The sequence below is a fragment of the Protopterus annectens genome, chromosome 5.part0 (assembly GCF_019279795.1).
Source record: "Protopterus annectens isolate FY-2018-M chromosome 5.part0, PAN1.0, whole genome shotgun sequence".
Lineage (NCBI taxonomy): Eukaryota > Metazoa > Chordata > Ceratodontiformes > Protopteridae > Protopterus > Protopterus annectens.
The window spans coordinates 100135149-100161125 of NC_056735.1; positions in this window are offsets into that span (position 1 = coordinate 100135149).

A 25977-nucleotide genomic window follows, 5' to 3' on the forward strand; every position below is an offset into this window, starting at 1 on the left:
CTACTTTCACAACACAAACCCTTCCTTTAAATCTAATAATAATAAACTTAGCTGCTCAAATATCTCTCCCTCTCTACTAGTATCCTGCACCATTACCTCAGACAGACTAAAACTACTACCCCCAAATTTAAATTATGTCTGCTACAACCCTACAAACCGATTGCACATAGACAACAAACTCACACTATATTTTACCTACTTTACTTACTAATACAATGTAGAGATATCCATCCAAATCCAGGCCTAATCTACCCCCTACATCCATCACTAACCAAACTGACCAAGTGATTCACCTAATACCATTAAACACAGCAATATCTGCAATAAAATTACTGAATTTCATGCCTGGGTAACTACCAAAACCCCAAATATTATTGCTGTACCTGAGACATGGCTAAAACTACACATTGCTATTATTGAAAGCCTCTCTCCAGGATATAATATAATTAATTTGGATAGACTTCATAAAAAGGGTGGCGGTGTAGCATTAATCTATCAAAACTCACTACAAATAACAACCTATACAAAACCTCTCCCCATCTTCAGAAAATTAGAACTCCTACTAGCATCTCTTCACATAAATAGGAACAAACAAATATGCATTGCAGCAGTTTATATTCGCCCAGGCCAAATATATCCGCATACTTGAAGACTTCTTATCCTGGATAAATCAGAATATATCACAGGAAACTATAATTCTAGGAGACACCAACATTAATTGTTTAAACTTAGTCTCCCCCTCCCCAGCAAAAAGCATAAACCTACATAGTTTCACACAACTCATTACTACTCCTACCCGCAGTCTATATCAGAATCTGAATCAACATTAGACTGGATACTAGTAACCCACCCTCAAAACTATACTAACTCAGGCACTCAATACACTAAGTGACCACCTCCCAGCATTTACCTATAGGACTAACCCTCAAACAATCAAAACACACTGGTATAGAACCTCCAGGAATCTTACCCATTTTGACCAAAATACATTTATAAGCATTTTAAAATCTCAAAACTGGAACCCATTAAACACACTCCCCTTAAACGAGGCTGTTGACTATTTCAACAAACTCATTTTAGATACTCTCAACAGCTTAGCTCCTATGAGTAGCAAATGGACAAAGATTAATCGTGCCCCCTAGTTAACGAAACAAACCAAACAAACTATCATTCTTAGAAATAAAACAAGAAAATTGTGGCTGAAAGATAGAACAAAACAAAATGAACTCCACTACAAACAACTCTGTAACACATCAAAAAAGCTAGTGATACAGGATAAAAAGCATTATTTTTCCTCTAAACTGTCTACCTCATATAACAATCCTAAAAGGTTCTGGATGTCTGTCTCCACTCTACTCAACCCAGGCACCGTACAAAATCCATCCCCTGCACCAGATAAGACTCCACAACTAATTTTCCATGACTTTAACACCCATTTCATCTGTACCAATCAAAAGCTACTCAAAGACTGTCCACCTGACCCAAACTCAAGCCACCCACTACCAACTGAACACCCCCCCTCCTCTGTAGATAATACCAGTACTCCATCAGCCTACTCCTTTACAATCCAACCTGCACCGACCTGTTTGATCTTGAAACTGTTAAAGCAACTCAAACCTTGCTCACTTTCTGCAGATAATCTTCCCCCAGAATACCTGCAACTAGCAGCTACTGCAATAGCATACTCAGTTACCACTCTCATAAATCTCTCTCTCTGAATCCTACATTTTCCATCTGTGGAAAAAAAATCTGTTATTACCCCACTATACAAAGGTAGAATATCCCATGACCTTTCTAACTATCGCCCTATCTCTATACTTTCTCCACTATCAAAAATCCTAGAAAAATGTGTTCACACACAACTATTAACATCTCTCAGACAATGGTCTTCTCTCCCCTACCCAACATGGGTTCCGTCCAGGCCATACCACTACCACTGCCCTGCTCTCTTTCTCCAACACCATTGACAAAGCCATAGATGCAGGTCATCCTACCTCAGTAATCTTACTAGACCCATCTAAGGCTTTCGACACAGTCTTTCATACTAAGCTACTAACTCAGCTATCAGAATTAGGTTACTCCCCAAAATCCCTCAACTGGTTTACCTCTGACCTACAAAATAGGGAACAATCAGAAAGGTGGCTTAATGTACAATCCATTTATCAAGCTAATAACATAGGGGTACCACAAGGATCCATTCTAGGTCAACTACTGTTTAATATCTTTATCAATGATCTTCACAAAGCCCCCCACATCCAAAACCTCATCCAATATACCGCTGATTCTACACTAATATCCGCCTCCAACAATTTCCCAGATTTCCTCACATTTACGCAGCAAACCTTTACTTCTATTGAATCATGGCTTATTAGTGCATAACTTATGTTAAACCCCCATAAACCTAAACATTTGCTTTTCTCTACAAAATCTCCTGAGATTGACTTCAAAATCTTTGCTAAAGAAGGTACAGAAATAGAATTAGTGAAAAGATCCAAACTGCTAGGAATTACAATAGACATCAAACTCACTTATGAACCACATATCCTTAATGCAATAAAGAAAACACACTTCAAATTAAGCAAACTACATCGCCACAAGCTTTACCTGGATAGATACACCAAAGCAAAACTTGTCAGTGCCTTAGTCATCCCCTCCCTTCATTATGGTACTGCCATTTTTACTAACCTACACTCAACCCTTAGTAACAAACTTCAATCCTGCTACTATAAAGTAGACAAATTCGCCTCTGGAAATCCATACCGTCCTCATCTCCGCCAAGCTATCACTGAGCTGAAATGACATGAGTTTTCCCAGCATCTCCAATACACCCCACTAACCTTAGCCCACAAACTAATCTGCAAACCTAATGACTGCCCAGCACTCACCTGAATCCTACAAAGATACACTCCTACAAGAACACTAGGGTCCTCTTGAAAATTCATGCTAACTCCAACAAAACCCAACAAAAGAGCTGGACAATGCCTGTACTCCCATATCATCACTAAACTATGGAACCTCCCATCTGAAATAACCCAAAGTGAGCACTCAAACACCTTTAAGATAACTCTAAAACTACATTATCTAAGTAATCCATCTTGCACCTGCCACCTTAAGCAGCACTTTTACAAACACTAGGATAGTGCAACTTGTAATAACTAGTCCTACAATAACTTCTGTACACCTCCTATGCATTTTACTTCACTCTCACTGCAGATAGTACAGTTTCAAAGTCCATACTTTTCTACATATGTAACTTTTCTACCCACATTTAATGATTCCTAAAACATATTAATGTAAACGCTATGAAGTGTTAAATTGGACTATGTTTTGCCTCTTTCATCTGTAATACTTGTTCAGTTTATGTTAAACATTGTCAACTTTGTAATGCTTGTGGAGCTTTTCTCCCAGGGCCTCCACTGAGAATGGGTTTCTGACCCAGTGGACTTTCCTGGTCAATAAATGTTAATAAATAAAATAAATATTAATAATGATTGCTTTTAGTTTCCTTTATTTTGATTTCCATACAAACCAGGCACATCTTCTTTATTTTTTATAACTTCCAATTTCTTCTATGTGTGTGTTCTTAGTCCATTTATTGTTTGTGGGTGAAAAGGGCTTTACAAAATTAAAGCAAATATGTAGTGTGAAGACTTTAATATGGAGAGGGGTTGGTAATGGTCAGGTCCTTCAAAGATGCACAACTGTGAATGCCCCTATCAAATAAACTATGTTGAAACGGGTGATAACAGGAGTCATAAGATGTAATGATATGCTAATACCTTGTGTTTCTGTTATTACAGGGACCTGTATGCACACATTTAATGTTTAAAGATCATCATTTCTAAATGTTCTTTGTCATATTTGTTAGATTTTATACAGCAATGATTTGTCACTATAAGATTTGCTGGGGGGAAGGGGGGTTGTGCTTAAATGATTTAGAGCTCGCCTGGCTGAGGACATTCATATTTTGTCATATGTCAGTGCTAATCTATTTTATCTCTTAAACAGGAAGAAGATATCATCAGTAGCATAGCTAGGGTGGAGTGAGAGGGGCAGTTGCTTCAGGCACAAAGTGTCGGGGCATGATCGTCACAATCTGCTGATCCAGATCGCTCTTTAATGCATACCAGATTGTAAAAGCCAGTATTGCATTAGAGGTCAAACCTGAGCACATTGTCATTGCTGTTTGCTACAGAGTAAAAGAAAAACATTTTTTTCAACTAAATGAGAGTAAGGAGTGTCAGAGCAGGATGCAGTGACAGGATCAGATTGGCTCCTGCATTTCTATAGCCCAAGTACCTGATCATGGCTTTTTGTTTTCTCTTCATTTGAAGAGCTGGAGGGGAGTGTCGTAGATCGAGTACTGTCTGCTGGATGTGCAGCTTTATAGAAGTCCTTTTCTTTCTTGTTTTGCTCTTCGCTTGAAGAGCCGAGGAGATGGGGTGCTAGTGAAGAGCTGAGGAGGGTGGGTTACTAGTTCATCTGACAGGCACATGGTATGGGTTGAGGCAGCTATGTCTCTGCACAGGTTAACACAATTCTTATTAGTATTTCTTCATTTCAACCCTGATGGTAGATATACACAGTCAGAAAACATGTTTGGAAGTTCAATAATTATACATTTAAAAAAGCTTTATTTTGATTAAATGTATTTGTGTTTATTATTGGCAAAGAACTCTGTCTGAGCAGCTGAAGTGTTTATTTGATATTCAGATTGCAGTGACTAGTCTGCATAATTATAGTTCAGACCAGCTGTCTAGCATAAATGTATGAGCCATTGCAGTTACTGAAAATAAATTCCACCAATGCTACTGAACTTGGAGACAGGAGGGGTGAGCTGGCAGCCTTTAGTACCATGGGCCATGCTTCCTGTTGAAATTGGTTGTGATAAGGGGCATTATAGAATGGATGTGCAGAGTAGAGTTTTAAGGACAGAGGGGTGTAACCACTACCATATATGAGATAATAGGTGCAGTGCTCAACCTGTGTAACAACATCCATGAGGGCTTAGATCACATGATTGTTCTAGACAGGCAACTAGGTGCCTTCACATACTCCATTGGCATGTCTGCTACCACACACCAGGGCAGAAACAATTCCCATGGCCTTCACTCATCTGCCTTCCCTATCAGAATTCTTCCTGAGTTAGGTAGGTTAGAATCACTTATTGTCGCCTTCTTCACAAGTGTGTGTGTGTGTGTGTGTGTGTGTGTGTGTGTGTGTGTGTGTGTGTTATTATTTTTTTCTACATAAGGAACCACCCCACGAATGTGCAGACCATGTGTGGGGACCTTTATAACTAGCAACCCTAAAACAGTGAGACAACACCAGAATCACACACTCTCATTTCATGTTAAAAATGTTTTTGATGACTTACTGAAATGAATGGTTCACTGGAATAATATTTTTTTCCTGTCAAAATATAGAAGTCTAATGTTGATATGGCCTCGTATCTGCCTGTGCTGAATGTGCCTAAGTTTTCTTTGCCAGTGGAATAGAGATATTGCACAAATATGGATGTATATTTATTTTGAGGTACTTTATAGCAAAAGTTACATCCTGTGTCTTGGCCAACCTCCAATCAACCCAAGGCTGTCTCGTTGCCTTACACTGTGAGACCCTGTGTTGGTGGAACACTAAAGTGCTTTCAGCTACACTAGTGTATGTTAGAGTTGTATTTAATTTGTCCTCCAAACTGAAGACTGTTTCCCCTTTCACTGTATGCGTGCACTCTACTGGTCCCCCCATTTCTCTTCCTATAGTACTCCTAGGTCAATTACTTAAAACTACTTTCTCTTGGAAAACGTTTACCTATGTACCTGCAGCCCATACTTCTTTTGTTTTTCCCTGCAGAGCTGGTGGCCCTTTTCACCACTCTGTACTAGATTAGTAGTATACCATTTGTAGTTATTAGGTAAATACTGCACCACACTGACCCGCAATTAACTTAGCTTGGTTTTCCTGTTTTCTTTTTAGCAGCTGGCTTATTACAGTTTTTCTGACTCTCAACCTTGCGTTACTTTGTGTCTATCCCTTCCCCCACCTTGAACCTGCAGACCTCCCCTCCCACTCCTGCTTAATTACAGAGGTATCAAAAAGCCTGATGCAGAAAGGCACCATCTTTTGACTTAACTTTTCTGCCTTTCTTCATAGGAATCCCCAGTAGTGTGCTTGCATGCAAGAAGCCCACTGCCCTCTTGGTGGCTCCATACTATTAGTGCATCCAAGTACCCCACCTGTCCACTAGGTGGCACCATACTAATAGCTTTAGGGTCTCTAAATCTCTTTACCTCTTCTTCATTGAACCCCCCTAACACAGTTCTTAGTCATTTCTTTGTTATTGTGCTCTCTCACACTGTGGTCCCAGTATAACCATACAAATATTTCCTTATATCACTCTGCTATAATCCCACTTCTATCTTTTGTAAGCCTCCTACTTTCTTATATATCTCAACACACTTACCTTCAGACTTCAGCTCTCCACTGATTGCTCTGCTCGATCTTCTTCTTCTTTTGGCTCTACCCGTTCCATTCGTCATGCAGGCTCACTCCGCTCCCCTACTTCGCCTCCAAAACCCACCCGTCCCCAGGTGTCCTACACTTATTATCACCTTGCCACTCCCCCTCATCTGTGACACCACTCCCACTCATCAGAATCAATCAGCATTAACCAATCATTCACAAGACCCAGCCCTATTACTCATACTCTCTCTAGTCTCTCACTATATGCTAATTATAAACACCCCAACTCTATTTTAAACACGCATTACTCAAATACCCCTACAATGTCTCCACATACTTTTAATAAATCTTCAAACTCTAATTCTATTTACTGCCTAATACCCCCACTTATAATTCTCTATCTTCTCACAGCCTATGAATACCAACACCTCCCTGGCACCCACTACCCTAGAACCAAAACCAGTACTACTAATCAGCCACATAATTCTAACCAACCACTACCCCACCTCTCATCAGACTCTTCTAATGCAAAAACTCAACATCCCATTTGTGCTTCATATATTAATCCTCAAACTAAATACTACCACAAACTCTTATTATAACTCCAGAAACTTGCTATTAGATTACTACCTAACCTCATAGTGGATGGTGACATCCACCCTAACCCAGGTCCAACCCCACATGTTACTATCATCCCCACAAATAACATCCATACTAGCCTATGAAACTCAAATAATGCTCCCAGCTCACTCCTAGTGTGTCACCTAAACATTAGAAGTATAAAGAAAATTCACTGCTTACATGCCCTCCTGGATGTCCACTCCCCTGATATACTATGCCTTACCAAGACTTGACTCAAGCCTACTACCATTGATAATGAGATTATACCCCCAGGGTACAATATGTTAAGACTTGATCACATCTCTAAGAAAGGAGGGGGGTGGCCATCTTGTATAAATCCATTCTGGAAGTATCCAAAACTAGTACCCCAAATGCCTTGTTTACTAACAATGCAGAAATACTCATCACAAAGGTCCAACTCAACAAACGCAATTCTATAAACACGGCATGTATCTATATCCCCCCAGCTGACAACACAAATACCTTGGAGGATATCCTCCAATGGCTCTCCACTAACTGCCCCCAGGAAACTATTATTCTCGGGGATGTTAATATCGACTGGAATACTTGCTCTTCAGACTTCACCTTCCTCGACCAGAATCAATAAGCCTAACAAAAAAGAAAGTATCCTAGACTGGATATTAATAAACAACCTACCCCAGATATATAAAACAGGCACCCTACCTGCGGACTTTAGTAATCACTTCCTGACCTATATAATCAGAAAAAGAAATGACATCCCTCTACATTCTTCCTTTAAAACCATTAGCAGTTGTAAGAACTTTATTCAGACTAAATTTCAGAATGAACTTAACACATGTGACTGGTCCAACCTATGGCTACTTCCACTAGATGAAGTGGTCTCATACTTTAACTCTACGTTTCTTGCTATCCTGGATAACCATGCTCCCCCACGCACTATCATAACCAATAACAAAGTAGCACCATGGCTGTCCAATGATACAAGGCAAAACATTATTAGCAGAAACAAAGTGTGGACCTCCTGGAGAACCAAGACCACCTTATATATATAAACAGCTGAGAAATGATGCAAATAAGTCTATTATGCTAGACAAAAATAATTACTACTGTAATCTGCAACAAAAGTACCAAAATCAACCACAAAAATTCTGGTCAGGCATAAACAAACTTCTCCACCCAGGTCAATCAACTACCCCTTCCCTCTTAACTACCCTCCAACAACCTCCTAAAATTGTTGCTAACACCTTTAACACTTTCTTTACAGAAACTGTGCAATCCCTAACCAGTAAACCATCTCCCTATACTCCAAGTACCACCAATCCCACACTTGATAATAAGATCCCCTTTAAGCTTGATCCAGTACCAACATCTTTTATTAAGTCCCTACTTAAAAAAACTAAAACCCACCACCCTTTCAACAGACCTTCTACCTGCAGAATATCTCCAAAAAGCCACTAATGAAATAGCATACCCCATATCAATTTTAATCAATAGAACTATCCATGAAGCCTATATCCCCCACATCTGGAAAATCTCCCCCATTGTTCCTCTTCATAAAGGGGAAGATTCCACTGAACTTTCAAATTATAGGCCTATAGCCATTATGTCCCCCTTTGCTAAAATAATGGAAAAATGTATCTACAAGCACCTATCTGAATCAAAATGCTCTCCTAGCCCCCTCCCAGCATGGATTCAGACCTTGCCATAGTACAACCTCAGCCCTTCTCTCCTTCTCCCATACAATAAATCAAAACAGTAATGACAACAAGCTCTCCTCAGCCCTCTTCCTTGACCTATCCAAGGCATTTGATATGGTAAATAGTTCATAGTTCATAGTTTTAGTACTAAGCTAACTGCCCTTGCGAGCCATTTTAAGCCTAGCCAATTATCCCTTGTGAGACTCAAACTCTGCACCTTTTGTTTGTAAAGCAAACACCTTAGCCATTAAGCCACCCTCCCAACCCCTCCAGCTACTCTTAAACACATTAAAATCACTCTCCATAGATAACCACAACAAGCTGTACTATTGAAGAATAACCTTCCGTCCTTTTTAACAGTCACCCTTGGAGTCCCACAGGGATCTATATTAGGTCCCCTCCTATTCTCCATATTCATTAATGACCTGTACAAAGTCATCCCCTGATGCAGCTTATATTCAGTATGCAGATGACTCAACCCTAATCTGCTCTGCCATCTCCCTCACAGATTTACAATCCTTGTCCCAAATCACTTTCAAAAAAGTAGAGAACTATCTCACTGGTCGCCAACTACTATTAAACCCAAATAAAACCAAACTATTACTCTTCTCCCCCACTCGCAAGGTCCCCTCACCACCTCTCACCATAATATCTAACAATGGTCCCATAATTTCCCCAGAACCTAGTACTAAACTACTGGGAGTGATCATCGACAACAACCTCAAGTTTGATGCTCACATAGACAACTGTTAAAACAGTTAATAAAAATTAGGCTCTTTATACAGGATTAAACCATTTCTAACCCCATCTGCTAGAACTGTTATTGGCTGTACACATTTGCTATTGACCCTTCTTTATGCTTCACCCATCTATGCAAACCTAAGTAAATCAAACCTCAATCAATTAACTAGGTGCTACAATAACATTGCCACATTTGCCACAGGATCAGCCTATAGAGCCTATCGCTGCCTTAACCTTCAATAATTAGACTGACTTGAACTATCCTATCAACTGCAATAAAACTAATTAATAGTTGTTCACAAAATTCTCTACCAATCAGACAGTACACCCATCTTGAAAAATATTATTACCCCCTACAGTAACCTAAAATCCCTTCGCTCTTCCAAAAAATTGCTACTGTAAACTGTTAAAACCAACATTTCAGCTGGTGAATCACTGTTCTCCAACTCTGCCATTAAAAACGGGAGCCTACTTCCTGCTGAACTCATCACTGACCCCTCCTTATACCAATTCAAAACATCCCTTAGGAAATATCTAAAAATGTGTGGCTTTGTCCCTGTACAAACCCTGACTAACCTCCACTCAAACATAATTCATAAATGAGAACCTCATTACAGGAATAAAACTCTTGACTCTCTAACTGTTTAAAATTCTGTGTATCACCCACCTACTGGAAAGATTTAAAGTTAACACTACACCATGTATGATAACCATCTTTAATATATGTGTTTTCCTTTTCAGATGAAATCTTTAACTATTTCTTTCTCAGCTACTTGCTTCCAACCTTTGCTGTGTGTATGTGAGAAAAACATGTGCCTGTGTGTACATATCGTTAAACAAATCTCAGTTTTGTGATAACTCACTGTAATAATTTCACTGTATTTACACTGGTTTTTGTACATTTGGAGCTTTTCTCCCCGGGCCTCCGCTGAAAATGGACCTGTATCCAGTCGGACTTTCCCGGTTAACAAATGTAAAATAAATAAAATAAGTAAATAGTGTCCTGTCCATGTTTAGATTAACTGTTTTGTGACACAAGCACCATATGAATATTATTGTGTATATTCTGTTTAACAACTAGTTTCCTCTGTGATACCTCTCCTACCTCCTCTGAAAGTGCTAAGCTGTTGTCTGTGACTTAGGGTTCCCATGTTCTCCTAACTCCTCTGAAAGTGCTAAGCTGTTGTCTGTGACTTAGGGTTCCCATGTTCTCCTACCTCCTCTGAAAGTGCTAAGCTGTTGTCTGTCACTTAGGGTTCCCATGTTCTCCTACCTTATATAAAAGGGCTAAGCTCTTGTCTGTGACTTAGGGTTCCCATGTTCTCCTACCTCATATGAAAAGGCTAAGCTCTTGTCTGTGACTTAGGGTTCCCATGCATATCCATCACACCTCCTTCATCTTCTTTTGCTGAGCAGTGAATTGAAGTTACACCGAGGAGTCATGATGTCTCTATAATGAATTCATCTACCCAGCATGATACCTGTTAGCTCAGCTTGCTCCTTCCTGTACTGAAAGCCAGAGTCATTGTTATTCATCAGGCTTCAAAAGTTATATACTTGTAGATGCTAAGATACCTACCTGAAAGGTGTCTTATCTGCCTAATTTGTGTCTTTAACTTTCACTCTTATAACCTTTGTCTTTACGCATTGCTGCTGTCATGGGCTGTTTGTATATTTGATGGCTAGCCTGTACTTTGATGTTACAGATCAACTGTTTAAAACCAAAACTTTGCACTGTGTACCTTTTCCTTTATATGAATCCATAGTCCACCCCTGTAGTACATGATTTAATGTTTTAAAATAATCCTACTAAGTGTTGTCATCACATTTGCTTTGTTGATGTTCCTGTGCAAAATGGCCTTTCATGCTTGATTCCTGCTGTAACAACTAAATTCATATGATAATAGAAATGCAACAGTTACACAGTGCACAACTTTCTGCTCCAGTTTTGTCATGCTACATGGAGAAGGATAAACATTCAGTACTATTTATGCCCAGAAGTACAGATAATGTCTGTCTTGCTGCATGCACTAAAATGAGGTACTCATAGTTCATTGATTTTCACACAAAGTTGCAGTTACTGTAATTCCGCTTCCTCATCTCATCTGCATAGGTTTATAGGAGGTATTGGTGAATTTTTCTTTTTTTGAAGATGGACTGTGAGAGCTCAGTAGTTCACGCAGACTCTTTGGAATAGTGTTAATCAGTGAGAATTTGTATGTCTGTGTGATTTACTGCTTGCAATGGATATCTGAAGAGGGATTGTGATGTCTGAGTTACACAAAGTAAGCAAAGTGGTAACAACTCTGAGTGGGGGATGGTGAGCACTGTGGAATACAAGTGATACTCCTGAGGACTAAAGTTAATAATAATTACAACAGACTGCAGTGAAATTTCTACTTGATCAACAGCATATTGTTTCAAAAATGACTGTGGTATAAAACATATTGTTGGAGATAATCTTGTTTATTTCGATTCTTCTGGAAATGCGTGAAATTGTGGATATCAGTAATTAGAAAAGCTTATTTTGGCAGCCTTCAATGGAAAACAATATTGAGATTGAGCAAGAACAGACTGCACACTGTCAAGAACAGGCACAGTAGGCACTGCATAGCATGAAGGAAAGAATATATTAAGTTACAACAAAAAACATAACGCCAAGGAATAAGTGCACACAAAAGCAGCAGTATTTACAAATTTAAGGAGACATCAGTGACATGCCTAAGGGACAACAAGTCGGAAGAATGCAGTTCTATGTAATGCAAGTATGATTATTCTTTATGATTAGAGTATTAATTTACAGACATAGCTAAATCTGTCAGTGGCTGAGATGAATTGTAATCTGTGTATGTTATAGGCATGTTTTCAGGAATACTTGCACACCTTTATATAAAGGATTGCTAAAAGCATTTTGTAATATGATTTACATGTGAGTGCTATTCAGATGATAGTAGTAAGGAGAGAGATGAGGGAATACTTTAACTGGGGCACCAGGCACTATTCAGATGATAGTAGTAAGGAGAGAGATGAGGGAACACTTTAACTGGGACACTAGGCACTATTCAGATGATAGGAGTAAGGAGAGAGATGAGGGAGCACTTTAACTGGGACACTAGGCACTATTCAGATGATAGTAGTAAAGAGAGAGATGAGGGAACACTTTAACTGGGACACTAGGCACTAGTCAGATGATAGGAGTAAGGAGAGAGATGAGGGAATACTTTAACTGGGACACCAGGCACTATTCAGATGATAGTAGCAAGGAGAGAGATGAGGGAACACTTTAACTGGGACACTAGGCACTATTCAGATGATAGTAGTAAAGAGAGAGATGAGGGAACACTTTAACTGGGACACTAGGCTCTATTCAGATGATAGTAGTAAAGAGAGAGATGAGGGAACACTTTAACTGGCACACTAGGCACTATTCAGATGATAGGAGTAAGGAGAGAGATGAGGGAACACTTTAACTGGCACACTAGGCACTATTCAGATGATAGGAGTAAGGAGAGAGATGAGGGAACACTTTAACTGGGACACTAGGCACTATTCAGATGATAGTAGTAAAGAGAGAGATGAGGGAACACTTTAACTGGGACACTAGGCACTATTCAGATGATAGGAGTAAGGAGAGAGATGAGGGAATACTTTAACTGGGACACCAGGCACCATTCAGATGATAGTAGTAAGGAGAGAGATGAGGGAACACTTTAACTGGGACACTAGGCACTATTCAGATGATAGGAGTAAGGAGAGAGATGAGGGAGCACTTTAACTGGGACACCAGACAGACAGCAAGCACATCTGTTTGATGTGTAGTTATGCAAGTTAGTTGAATCAAGCAGGTTAGGAAATGTGATATTCTTGCTAGCTGAGGGATGGAGTATAGGAGGAGTAATATTTTCTATTGAAGGCTGCCAAAATAAGCTTTTTTAATCAACCATGCAGACGGACAATAGAGATATGACTGCTGAATCCTACACAAATGCACTTTACAAGCACTTACACGAGTGCATGGATCGTGCTAGCCCTAACAGAACCAAGATGCTATCCTCCAAAAAAAGGAAGCCAATCTGGTGGTCCCCTGCCATAAACAAGCTCACAACAGAAGAAAGAAACTGCTGCAAAAAAAAGTAAAATCCCATGATTGGAGGTCAGCCTCAGTAAGAAGTTAAGATTCCTCATAAAATCCTCCAAAGCCAGTTATGAAAACACAATTGCCACTGTTTCTAAAGACAACCACAAAGCATTCTATAGCTACGTCATCTCTGCAAAGGAGGAGCGACTAAAGACCCTGGGAACTATCACCACATTAGCCTGACGAGTCTGATATGAAAAGCTATGGACTGCATCATCATGGACCTAATAAACAAGGATATAGGGAATCTCCAAACTCTGGATCCTACAACGTTTGGTTTTGTGAAGGGTAGAGCATGCCTGCTCAACTTGATTGACTTCTTTGAGTCAGTCACTAGAGCTGTGGATGAAGGCAAGGTGGTTCATACAACCTATCTTGATCTGGCCAAGGCCTTTGATACCATTCCCCATTCAGGAATCATAGAAAAACTCAATAAGCTAGGCATCAACCCCTCTTAACTTCCTCTAACCTAGCCCGTCTTTGGAACTCACTCCCACCATCCATTTGTACCACCTCTAATCTTTATACATTCAAAAAATCTCTACACACACATCTAAAGTTGCAATGGGAATGTTCCTGTTCTCATCCATCATAAAAATATGGAACTCTTAATCCTTCATCCATTCTTAAGCTATTCAACAAAGCCTACTTAACTTATCATTCCCTTCATAACTACATTCATTTATAACAAAACAACTCTACCTCTCTAAAGTCATTACACAACTCACATCTATTTTACCTATTTCTATTACACTGTATTATATGAATGTTACCTCAAATGCAAAATCAATGACTGTATCCTATTTTACATTTGTATAAGTATCTAAGCTATCTATTGTTTATTCCTGCCCTCTGGTTTGCTTTAAGGGCTTTTTAAATTGTTTGTACCTATTTTGTGTGTCTGTTTTTTGGAGCTTTTCTCCCCAGGACTCCATTGAAAACGGGTTCTTTTAGGCCCAATGGACTATCCTGGTAAACCAACTGCAAATAAATAAATAAATAAATAAATAAATAAATAAATATCACTAGGTGAGTTGCAAACTGGCTCACAGATAGAAACCACAGTGTGAAAGTAGCTGACTCCAAGTCACACTGCCGACCAGTCACGAGTGGAGACATACAGGGTTCAGTCCTGGGTCCTGTCCTGTATGGTATCTACTTCTCTGAAGTCCAGGCCCTCACGAAGGGACTTTGGCTGACAAAGTTCACAGATGATTGCAAGTTGGGAGCTATTATTAACTCCCCAAGTGATGTTGACATCCTACAGAAAGGCTTCAATAAGACCAACGACTGATGTCAGAACCATGGCCTTAAGCTCAATGCCAAAAAATGTTTCTTCATCCCCTTTGGGAAAAACCTGGTTCCCTTGAATTACCACATTGATGGTAGTCCACTGAACATAGAAGGCGTTATAAGAGATCTGGGAACACAGGTTGACAGCAACCTCTCTTTTGACCACCACGTTGCCACTATGGTCAGAAAGTCCTTCTATGTGGCACATCTCATTGCTAAGGGTTTTGCATCCAGGAAGAAAGAGGTCATTGTCTCCCTCTACTCTTCCCTCATTAGGTCAATCATTGAGTACAATGCCCCATTTGACATTCACCTCACTAGACACCTGCAACAACTGGAGAGGCTACAAAAGTATCTCACAAAGAGGATCCTAGGCCTTAAACACTTGTCCTATATGGACAGACTCAAAAAACTCCAACTATACTATGTCTCATATCACCTACTTAGAGGTGATCTCTGCTTGACTTACAAAGCCATGTCTGACCCAGCTCTGTTAGAAATGCTACATCTAAAGAAATCCCAATCCCTCCGCACCACACACTCCATAGACCTCAACCTTATTACCAAAATCAACACAACATGCTGGAGGGACAGGTTCATAACCCAGAGACTGCCCATACTATGGAATAGACTTCCCATACATGTCAAGCAGAACATCTCACTGGCCCTCTTCAAGAGAAATCTTGATGAGTGGATGGGAAATAGAACATTCACCCCAGGGATCACTCCAGTGGCTCTACTCGACAGAGGCACTAGGAACTAAGGTTGGGTGGCATGATTTTTTTTTTAAATTTATTTTACATTTGTTAACCGGGATAGTCCAATTGGACAAGGTTCATTTACAGCAGAAGGTAGGGTAATGATGCCAGGGTAATCCTATGGGCTAGGCTTGTAAAGGCTCCAGGGCCATTAGCCTAGTACACACCTATGAACCTATGAACCTATGTCAAGAATCTCAATGGCAACACTCAGATCTGCTCTGAGTTACAGCACAATGGCACTAAAATATACAGAACCAACTGATATTGCCAGCATCCTGGCAGATAGGTTTAGTGCTAACTTTACCCCCCTCTCACCCCCTAAAAGGTCCCATCTCTATACCAGAAGAATGCAACGTTCCTGTAATAACAGCTGCACAGGTAAAAAAAAACACACTCTCCAAAGCCAAGAACACGGCATCCATGGGACCTGACAACATCCCAGGCTGCATTCTACATGAACTACAGAATGAACTGGCACCCCACCTAAGTACCATGTTCAATCATAGCCTCACCTCAGGCTTTGTGCCACTGAATGGCACACAGCAACGGTTATCCCACTCCACAAAGGGGGATCCTCCACAGACCACAGGAACTACCACCCCATTAGCCTGATGAGCCTGGTCTGCAAGACCATGGAAAGTATCATCATGGAACTTATAAACAAAGACATTCGTAATCTCCAAACTCTGGACCCCACCCAGTTCGGGTTAGTAAAAGACAGATCATGTCTCCTAAACCTGACAGACTTCTTTGAAGCAGTCACCAAAGCTGTAGATGAGGGTAAGGTGGTTCACACAGCCTATCTATATCTTGCCAAAGCTTTCAACACCATCCCCCACTCTGGAATTATAGATAAACTCACTAAACTAGGTATAAATCCCTATGCCACAAGATGGGTTGCCAACTGGCTCATTGGCAGAACCCACACTGTGAAAGTAGCAGACTCCAAATCCGACTACAGACCAGTGACAAGTGGAGTATCTCAGGGTTCAGTCCCGGGTCCTACTTTGTTTGGTATCTACTTCTCTGAAGTACAGGGTAACACATAAGGTCTTTGGCTAATGAAGTTCACAGATGACTGCAAACTAAGAGCCATAATCGAAACTCCTAACGATGTGGACATCCTACAAAAGGGCCACACTGAGACAGATGCCTGGTGTCAAACCCATGGCCTCAAGCTCAATGCCAAAAAGTGTATTGTTATCCTTTTGGTAAAAACTCATGAACTACCACATAGGCGGTAGTGTACTCAACACCGAAAGTGTGAAAAGAGACCTTGGGACACAGGTGGACAGTAGTCTTTCCTTTGATAATCACATCGCTACAGTAGTCAGGAAATCCTTCTATGTGGTGCACCACATCACAAAAAGATTCTCATCCAGGAAAAGAGAGGTAGTTGTTCCCCTCTACTCATCACTCATTAGCCCTATTATAGAGTACAACTCCCCTTTTGGTATGTACCTCACAAGACATCTAGAACAACTGGAAAGGCTGCAGAAATACTTCACAAAGAGGATTACTGGCCTCAAACAGATGGCCTACACAGACTGTCTCAAAAAAATTCAACTTTACTCCATTGCATATAACATACAAAGCTATGTCAAACCCAGAGCTGTTGGACATGCTCCACTTAAATAAATCCCAATCCCTTCGAGCTACATGCTCTAGGGACCTAAACCTTGTCACCACAATAAACAGGACATGCTGGAGGAATAGATTCCTATCCCAGAGACTTCCCATACTCTGGAACAAATTACCTATCTTTATCAAACAAAGCTCCTCATTAGCACTCTTCAAGAAAAATCTTGATAATTGGATGGGAAATAGGAAATTTACCCGGGGGATCACTTCTGTGGCTCTGCTTGACAGTTGCACAGGAAAATAATTTTCTTGGGTGGCGAAAGGCAGGGTACCTTTTTGGCTAGACTTATATAGGTCTTAGGGCCAATACTCTAGTATCTGCCTATGAATCTACCTATGAACCTATGAGAAGGATCTGAAACAGATCAGAATTGAATATCTAAAAAGTCTGTTATCTCAGTAATGAGCTGGTAGATCTGGAAGCTTTTTTTCACAGAATATGTAACACATCAGTAAGAAACACATTTGTAAGAGGCACTGTGTGACAGTAAATTATACTTTTACTGAGGCCTCTCAAAATGAGCCTTTTTCTATTCTTCCATTCTAAGTGACTGGAACTGTCATGTGACAGTCCAGCTATGGGCACTGTATTCTCAGAAACAGTAGACCCACAGTGTATTTTGGGTAAGCTTTTTCTTTAGAAGAAAACAAACTCTCATCAAGATGTTTGCCTCCAGGAGGGCACTCAGGGGTACAAACAGAATAAAATTAGTAGTAGACAGGTGAAATCCTTGGTTACAGCCAGGGTGTCCCACAGGGCTCTGTCCATGGCCCTTACTTGTTTAGATTGTATCTTTCAGACCTAATTTTTTCATCTGAGGTATTCTACAGTTTATATGCAGATTACCTTAAATTGGGTAAACTGAATACATGTGTTACAGATAAGGCATATCTGCAAAATAACTTGACTAAGCTGACCATTTGGGCACAGGAGAATAATATGTTGATAAATACATCAAAAACTAAGCATATGAGATTTGGGAGACATAAACTGAAAGGTGAATATTTAATACAGCACACAGTGATTGAAACTGTAGACTCATTTAAGGACCTGGGTATATGGGTAGAATCAGCTCTGAGTTTTTCTAATCATGCCAACCAATTGGCTAATGATAGTTATAGAACTATAGGTTGTATAAAATGATTTATAAAGTCTAGGAAATCAAAAATGATGAAGTCATTGTTAGTTACAGCAGACCCAAACTTGAGTATGGAATAACAATATGGAAACCCTACAATTAAACTAACATGAGTAAACTGGAAAGAATACAGCGGAAATATACTAAGGGCATCCACGGATGTGAAAATTTCACTTATTATGAAAGACTAAAATATCTGAACTTGTACAGTGTATCTTACATATATCTAAGACAAGATCTTATTCAGGTATATAGGGCATTTAGAGATAACTACCTCTGGGAATGTTTGGGGTTATCAAAAAGTACTAGAGAATCATCAGACAACCTATGTAGAAGATTCTATATGAATGAAAAGTGTACTAATTGGTTCTCTGACAGAGTAGTTGATGCATGGAACAGACTACCAAATTACATGAAAGCAAGTACTAGTTTAGATATTTTTAAGAACAGCCTGGACACTTACTATGGGAACAAATGTTTTAGTATATTGGCACAGTAGAAGGAATTACTGCCCATGCTTGAGCCGAACTTGGCTTTGTATTAGTGAAGTACCTTGCAGCCTGGGCATGTCTGTAATGATTTACAGGGAAATCAGGTGTAGAAACAACCAATGACTGACATGCATGCTGATTTTCATTGCCATCATGCATGCATTGGTTGTGCCTGTTGCTTATTGATACAGTTTAATGGCATTGAAGGCAGGAAATGACCAAGTACAATTAGAGACTGCATTACACACTGCAGTATTTCTTCAAAGTATACTTTATTAAGACACGATTTTCACTGTTAATTAAGCAAGAACATCACATGTCTTAATAAACTATAACTTAAAGAAATCCTGTAGTATGTCATACAGTGTGTATTCAGAAGGTGTTCCGTTTGCGATGAAAGGAAACCAAGAAGTGCAATTACAGACTGCATTACATACTGCATGATTTTAGGTTTTGTATTAATGAAGTACCTCACAGGATGCGATAATTAAATTGCACTTGTTACTATGTAGCATTGTAGGTTTGAATCCATCTCAGTGACAGTAGCTTGTGCTTTAATGTCAGGGTGTCCACACTTTAAAAAAGCATAAGAACACACATAAAAGCATTGGGACGTACTTTACCCAGTTTTATGTGTAAGAGTGAGATTGTGTGTACTACCCGCATTTATTAATATTTTACAGAGCTACACCCATATTTGGAAAATGAAGAGTTGCATGCTAGAGTGTCTTGCATTCACATCACAAGCCACTGGTAGAGTTGTCACCTTTACATGTTTCAAAAATGACAGATTTTCTTACAGAAAACTTACATCTTGCATTATTTACAGGAGCGTAACTATCAGAACATTTTCAATTTCCATGTTTATTTTTTTAAAATCAAATGCTGAACAAGTTACTCAACACCAAACATGCAATTGTTAAAAATGCTGCACTGCTGAGAATCAGTGTCCCTGGTATGGTGCAGTGATATATAGCAACATTATTGGTTCACAGAACACTTTCTGTACTAGCCCTGATAACTGGTGGTGGTGGGGGGACACCTAAACAAACTATGTGAATCCAATACCCCTTGCCCCCCTCTACAAAGATTATTACAGAAAAAATATCTTTAGGTAATTTACTGCTATTAGAGAATATGCTTACATTGCAAAGAATCTGGCTCATAACATATTATATTCATACAGGGTAAATTCCCAAGTTAGTGTTCTTAACAAGACTCTTGTCATCTTCAAATTCAGGCAGCAATGGTGCACCACATCACTTTACAATAACATAAATACTCACAAAATAGACAAGACATTTTCTACAAAATCATTTTCTCCATCCACAAACCTTAATTACACTATACGCCAAACCAGCATTTATTAACAAACTGTAGTTTAAGCTTTTTCTACCTCACAGAGCAGAAACAAAGAAGTTTTGGTCAATTTTATGAGAAAGTATAAATAGGAGTAATAACATTTCTCTATATTTTACTAGAAGGAAGGCATTCAGATGGAAGGGACATGTTCTTTGGTCAAAGGCAAGGAGATGTCTGTCAAATATTTCTGTTTTCTACAGCGAGCAGTGTATAGAAACTTTCAAGCATTTCATCGCACCACAGAGAGATCAATATTTATTGGTCGTGTCGTGGTTTGGTTCCTGGTTCGAGATTGTTTGTCTAAACCATGGAGGAAGATAGCTCCCCTGACAACATCAAGGTACTTTTGCATCAGATTCGTGAGCAACTTCGTGAACACTCAGTGCAGATCAAAACCTTGACTGAGAATATTGCTCTTGTTCCTGTTTCCTCTATGGACAATAGCCTGGGTTTGCCTCTTACTCAAGCTACCCCAGTTGAAAATAATTCAAACAGCTCTAATAAAGAGGCTCCCTTGGTTAACACACATGGGAGACCAAATAACGAAAGTAATGCGATATCTACAGTAAGTAAGACTTCTTTTACTAATTACAGAGAACGTTGGGCTACCAATAATTACAATTTTCAACAGAATGGTAGTCCTAAATTTTCCTCCAAGCGAGGAATAACAAATAAATCCATGGCTGATTCATTGAAAGAATTTGAGAAAAAATTATTCAAATTAAAAAAAACCCAGTTAGAAAACAGTTATTTGGATCGGAATATAAAGTTGGGCTTAGTCCCAAAAGGATTGCGTTTATGGAGGTACCCGAATGGGTCGGAAAACAACCAAGATATGCTTAAAGAACTACACCAACTTTTTGACAAAACTGGTGTTTGTATTATGGAACTGATGGTTAAATACAACAATGTTAAGATTGATACTTTATTAAATGAACTGGACTCTATTAATTCACACATTACACAGGATCTCATATTTGAACAGTATTTCACCAATTATGTTAACATCATCCAAGATGTGGACAATTGTTGTGATATAATTTTCCAAAAAAAACTAGTCAAGTTGCAACGAGACGTTCATATGTATGAAAAAGGTCATGTGTATCCCTTTAATGAGAAACGTAGAACGAATTGTGAGACTAACGCTGAATATAATGCTGGCAACGTTGTAACAACCAATGAACGTAGCCACATTACTGAAGAGGAAGTGACATATAATGAGAGTACCATAAATTCTTCTGATGTTCAAGGCGTGGACCCCCTAAGTGATGAACTTCGTCGGTCCAAAAGAATAAGGCAGCAGGGTCCAGCACGAGACGACAGTGAGGTTTTTCGTCTGGGACCGAGAGCCAAAACCAAATTTCAATCCTTAAATCAAGACCGGAATTGGCCAAGAGCAACGCGAAGGTAAACAAAAAGGTTTACAGCTTACATAGCGCTGCCTGCACTGACCTCGACTGTTTCATTTGTTTAAATATTAGAGAAGTCTTACACCCGCAATACACTGTCAGCTGTTGTATGTGTAATATTCAAGACAAAGCGACTCATAGTGCGGATACTAATGTCGAAATTATGGTCAGTAGACAGCGACAGATAAATGACACTTCTATTTCTGTTACAAATGATGACAATTATGTTGAACGTTTAGTGGACTTAAATGAAACGTTTTTTACACATGAAGAAACTGTCTTAATATCAAGTAATGTTTTTGATAATACTACCAACGAACATACATTGGTGCCAGTTACTGCTAATGTTAACAATATGGATGAGAGTATGAGTGAATTTTTAAGGTGGTTGGAAGGTCAAGACAGCATTAATGTATGTGATTATAGTAACAATGCTAGCTCAAGTTTCAATGAACACTTTCCTCCCCAAAATGATTTTGGGACCGATGTAGTTTGTTATACATCTAATATACATGACACTGACACTTTGTTAGATATTACAACACACAGCATTATGGATTTGAATAACAGTAATGAGGGTAATTTTATAGATTTGGATACACATAATATATTCATAAATGGTTGTAACATATTAAGAGGATGTGGTTCTCATTTAAATAGTGTTACTGATACAGACTTCTGTATGAGACCAAATGAATTGACATTTATTGACCCAATGACAACAGACAGCCATAATGTGAGTGTGAATAATTCATCATTGTCTTGTTCTAATATTATTACATCTGAGTTGGGTCCTATTAGTAAACCTAAGATTATTTGCAACAAAGCTAATGATTACAAACTATATAACTATTCTGGTTTGGTTCTTGAGACACAACATGTCGAAACATTATCTAAGGGTTTTAATTTTGTACCCTGTAGAAATGCTAACATAGTAGACATCATGTTTGACCTCAAACTCTTTGTTCGTAAGCTAAATCTGGCGGCTTATTTTGGTTTTAGTGACAACAGAAATGGCACTATTCAATTGCAAAGACCTAGTATATTTAATCCACCTTATATTAAAATCACTGAATTATTTGAAAATATGTGCGAATTTGACATTAGGGATTTTTTTCTAAATAAACAGTACAGTCATTTTTATAATATGACACATGAAGACATCAAGAATATAGAATTTCTATGTAATATCAAAACAATTCGCATCATGAAGCCCGATAAGGGCAATGGAGTGGTTATAGTGGATAAATGTGATTATGTGTCCGAAATGTTTAATATGCTTAATGAAGATAATTACATTGAGGTCAGTAAACATGAAATTAATATGGCTTATCAAAAGACAGATTTGATGTTAGAAGACATGTTATTTCAGGGTAATATTAGTGAAACTGACTTTGATTATATGAATAACAATTTTCCTTTGGTCAGTGGAATATTTGGGATACCTAAAATCCATAAAGGCCTTGATAACGTTCAGTTTAGACCAATAGTTGACGGAAAAAGAAGTAAGGTGGCTTTTATAAGCAAATATGTGGACAACAAAATGAAGCCAGGATTGAAAAGCTTTTCTTATATTACGAAAGACTCTTGGCACTTTTTGGAGAAAGTAAAGAAAGTTGATTTCCAAGAGAATTGTTACTTTGTGACGATTGATGTAGTTAATTTATTTACATCTATTCCCCATGATGTTGGTTTAACATGGTTGGGAGAACAATTGTACGCCATAGGGAAGTTCGATCAGGATGATATTAATACTTGGGTGATGTTAATGGAATTGGTCTTACATAATAACTTTTTGTTTTTTGAAGAACGTTATTTCAAACAAAATACAGGTGTTGCTATGGGGGCCGCTTGTGGCCCCACTTATGCCAATTACGTAATGGCCTTTTGGGAGAACAATTATGTTTTCAACAGTGAATATCGTCCATTTATTAAATTTTACACACGGTTTTTGGACAATATTTTTATAATTTGGCAAGGTGAAAGGTTAGCATTAGAGGCCTTTATGAATTATATTAATCAAACTGCTTGGTTTTTAAAATTTACTTATAATATACAAAAAGACAAAGTAACATATTTGGATGTGAGTTTAGCATTTGTTCAAGAAAAGGGATGCCTGGTTTCAAACATATATAGAAAATCCACATTTTCCAATTCATATCTTCATTATGATAGTTGGCACCCCAAACACCAAAAAAGAGCTATTGTCAAGGGACAAATGGTGAGAGTGGCCCGCATGGTGAGCGAAATGTCTGATTTTGTAAATGAATTGGAATTTATAGCACAATTATTTTTTAATAGGGGTTACCCCAGAATTTTATGTGATGAAATCATGAATGAAATACTCTTTAAAAGAGATAAGGGCATTATTCTACCGATTCTTAAAAATAATGTGGAACTTTTTAGTGCACAATGGAACAAAACAGTGATGATTTTATATCAAAGGGGAATTTTTTGTTTGTTTTGACCTACAATGCAGATGCTGAATTTGTTAGAAGTATTATAGAAAAGAATTGGGAATCCTTTTGTAGGTTAAAGGATTTTCAGGAATTTGCTGCTCGTCAAATTAAATTCATTTTTCGTAGAGATATAACATTTAAAAAGATGTTTGAAACATGTACATTAAACAATGGTTCCAACAATAATAAGACTAAAGGAAATTTTAAATGTGGAAGATGCTTGACGTGTAGGCATATTATGACGACTGGCAAGAGATTGGTTATTAACAACATACCTATTAACATTATGGGACACTTTGATTGTTATTCTGTTAATGTGGTATATATTGTCAGATGTCAGTCATGCACTGCCTTTTATGTTGGAAAGACATGTAGGGCTTTTAGAGAAAAATAAAGGAACACATATTGGATATCCAACATAAAAAACCTTCAAATGCCTTGGCAAGGCATATTATAACGCATAATGATCATCATTTTAAGTTTTGTATTATACAACAACTAGAAAAAGATCCACAAGGTAGAGTCACTGAATTTCATTTAGATGTTTGTGAAATTAAATGGCAATTTAAACTAAATGCACACTCACATCCAGGGTTAAATGAGTTTGTGTCAATCAAGCCATTCTTGACATTAAGGCATATTTTGGGATAAACACACCTATAAGGATAATACAAATAAAATCAATCAATATACTATATGGTATATTATTAAATTAAACCTTTTTTTAATATTTGTACATTATCAGTACCATAACTACAATACAAATACATTTTAATTTTAACAAATATATTTTATTTAAGTATTTAATGTATTTGATATGTTATGTATATACATAGTTAATTATAATAAGTTATTTGATTATACACAACACAAGTTAGTTACTATTTTAGGTGGGGTAGTTTTTTGTGATACTTATGTGTTTTTAACAAAGTATTTTTTAACTATGATTATTTTTAACAATACATTAATTGTCAATTTATTTGAAGTGATAATTGTTGTAATTAGTGAGTCATTATTGATTGTGGTTATATACTGGTTCAACACACTCTGAAGAAGTCATTTGACGAAACCTAGGTCAGTTGTGGAGAACCAGTTTTCTCATTTTTGTCTTTCCAGTTGGTGAAGCTTGTGCAGTAAAGTACTGTGGTGGTTGAGCTTCAGACTCCGTGGATTTTCTTAGAGATCAATATTCATGTCACAACACTTTAGTAGTTTAACCGCACCATCAGGAAATTTTGGGGTAAAGGCATGGTTTGGGCGGGCTTGTTACTGTGCATCCTGTGAGATACTTCACTAATACCAAGACCCAAACTTAAGGAAAAGTTAAAAAATATGTTTTTTAATTTATTTCCCATAGTGGTCCTTTAAGAGCAATAAAAGCATTTAACTCATTCCTTTAACCAAGTCCCCCTTCACTCTCAACACCATAGTGTAAACTGAGATTATGCTACATTAGAACTGAAACTAAAAAGTTAGCGACAAATTAAAATATATAATATGAAAACAGCTTATTAAGTTTAACCTACTAATCCAAACTATATTAAGAAACTAACTCACTAACAAAATGACTAATTAACAAAAAGATCTGCCACTAGACATCTATCAGAATAAATATTAGTAACTTATAAACTAAAACACTTTTAACAAAGATCACTTTCATACCAAATAAATACTTCCCCCAGGATTCATGAAGCTCGATGCATGGACGACATTAGTCTTGTGCCAACCATGCGGCGTAGAGATGGCGCAGCAGCACCACATGCATAGTAATGAAGGCTCAC